Genomic DNA, 2,747 nt, shown 5'->3' on the forward strand with positions numbered 1-2,747 from the left:
AAAATTTGAACTCCACCTCCCTCTCTGTGTTCGAGTTTTTCCTCTTCTCTTCTTTACATTACATTCTTTTCTTCTTCTACTCACACAAAGGAATCTCTATACTGTGACATAGAGGATTCCATATTTTGTTTGTTATTCCCTTCTTTGTCATATGAGCAGGAGTAAGGACAAGAACATTCTTGTTGAAGCAGATCCTGAACCTGAAAGGACTCTAAAAAGGAAACTAAGAGAAGCTAAAATACAACAATCCAGAGACAACCTTACAGGAATTTTCGAACAGGAAGAGAAGATGGCAGCCAAAAATAATAATAATGCAAGGAGGATGCTTGGTGACTTCACTGCACCTAATTCTAATTTACATGGAAGAAGCATCTCCATCCCTGCCATTGGAGCAAACAACTTTGAGCTAAAACCTCAATTAGTTTCTCTGATGCAGCAGAACTGCAAGTTTCATAGACTTCCATCTGAAGATCCTTTTCAGTTTTTAACTGAATTCTTGCAGATCTGTGATACTGTTAAGACCAATGGGGTGGATCCCGAGGTCTACAGGCTTATGCTTTTCCTGTTTGCTGTAAGAGACAGAGCTAGAGTATGGTTGGATTCTCAACCCAAAGATAGCCTGAACTCTTGGGATAAGCTGGTCACGGCTTTCTTAGCCAAGTTCTTTCCTCCTCAAAAGCTTAGTAAGCTTAGAGTGGATGTTCAAACCTTCAGACAGAAAGAAGGTGAATCCCTCTATGAAGCTTGGGAGAGATATAAGAAACTGACCAAAAAGTGTCCTTCTAACATGCTTTCAGAATGGATCATCCTAGATATATTCTATGATGGTCTGTCTGAATTAGCTAAGATGTCATTGGATACTTCTGCAGGTGGATCCATTCACCTAAAGAAAATGCCTACAGAAGCTCAAGAACTCATTGACATGGTTGCTAATAACCAGTTCATATACACTTCTGAAAGGAATCCTGTGAATAATGGGACGCCTCAGAAGAAGGGAGTTCTTGAAATTGATACTCTGAATGCCATATTGGCTTAGAACAAAATATTGACTCAGCAAGTCAATATGATTTCTCAGAGTCTGAATGGAATGCAAGCTGCATCCAACAGTACTCAAGAGGCATCTTCTGAGGAAGAAGCTTATGATCCTGAGAACCCTGCAATAGCAGAGGTAAATTATATGGGTGAACCTTATGGAAACACCTATAACCCCTCATGGAGAAATCATCCAAATTTCTCATGGAAGGATCAACAAAAGCCTCAACAAGGCTTTAACAATGGTGGAAAAAATAGGTTTAGCAATAGCAAACCTTTTTCATCATCCACTCAGCAAAAGACAGAGAGTTTTGAGCAGAATCCATCTAGCTTGGAAAATATAGTCTCTGATCTATCTAAGGCCACTCTAAGTTTCATGAATGAAACAAGGTCCTCCATTAGAAATTTGGAAGCACAAGTGGGCCAGCTGAGTAACAAGATCACTGAAACTCCTCCTAATACTCTCCCAAGCAATACAGAAGAAAATCCAAAAGGAGAGTGCAAGGCCATTGATATAACCACCATGGCTGAAACCACAAAAGAGGAGGAGGACGTGAATCCCAGTGAGAAAGACCTCTTGGGACGTCCAGTGATCAATAAGGAGTTTCCCTCTGAGGAACCAAAGGACTCTGAGGCTCATCTGGAGACCATAGAGAGTCCATTGAACCTCCTTGTGCCATTCATGAGCTCTGATGAGTATTCTTCTTCTGAAGAGAATGAGGATGTTACTGAAGAGCAAGTTGCCAAGTACCTTGGTGCTATCATGAAGCTGAATGCCAAATTATTTGGTAATGAGACTTGGGAAGATGAACCTCCCTTTCTCACCAATGAACTAAGCAATCTGGATCAACTGAGATTGCCTCAGAAGAAACAGGACCCTGGAAAGTTCTTAATACCTTGTACCATAGGCACCATGACCTTTGAAAAGGCTCTATGTGACCTTAGGTCAGGGATAAACCTCATTCCCTTCTCTGTAATGGAGAAATTGGGAATCTTTGAGGTGCAAGCTGCCAGAATCTCACTAGAGATGGCAGACAACTCAAGAAAATAGGCTTATGGACTAGTAGAGGACATGTTAGTAAGGGTTGAAGACCTTTACATCCCTGTTGATTTCATAATCCTAGACACTGGAAAGGAAGAGGATGAATCCATCATCCTTGGAAGACCCTTCTTAGCCACAGCAAGAGCTGTGATTGATGTGGACAGAGGAGAGTTGGTCCTTCAACTGAATGAGGACTACCTTGTATTTAAAACTCAAGGTCCTCCTTCTGTAACCATGGAGAAGAAGCATGAAAAGCTTCTCTTAGTACAGAGTCAGACAAAGCCCCCACAATCAAACTCTAAGTTTGGTGTTGGGAGGCCTTAGCCAAACTCTAAGTTTGGTGTTGAATCCCCACATCCAAACTCTAAGTTTGGTGTTGGGAATCTATAAAATTGACCTGATCACCTGTATGGCTCAGTGAGAGCCCACTGTCAAGCTATTGACATTAAAGAAGCACTTGTTGGGAGGCAACCCAATGTTATTTAATATATTTTATTTTATTTTATCTTTGTTATTTCATGTTTTATTAGGTTAATGATCATGTGGAGTCACAAAAACTACTGAAAAATAAAAAAACAGAATGAAAAACAGCATTGAAAACAGAACACCCTGGAGGAAGGGCTTACTGGCGTTTAAACGCCAGGAATGCACCCCAAAGGAAAACTGGCGTTCA

At 40.8% G+C, this 2,747-nt stretch overlaps 1 non-coding gene across 1 annotated transcript; it reads right to left on the reverse strand.

The window, feature by feature from the left end:
* Positions 1–685: 685 nt before the first annotated feature.
* LOC148553221 (small nucleolar RNA R71) lies at positions 686–793 on the reverse strand. Its single transcript, XR_015892926.1, has one exon. It is a non-coding gene; the product is annotated as a small nucleolar RNA R71 (small nucleolar RNA).
* Positions 794–2,747: the final 1,954 nt, after the last annotated feature.

Source organism: Arachis ipaensis, chromosome B7 (assembly GCF_059453495.1).
Source record: "Arachis ipaensis isolate K30076 ecotype BB chromosome B7, ASM5945349v1, whole genome shotgun sequence".
Taxonomy (NCBI): Eukaryota; Viridiplantae; Streptophyta; class Magnoliopsida; order Fabales; family Fabaceae; genus Arachis; species Arachis ipaensis.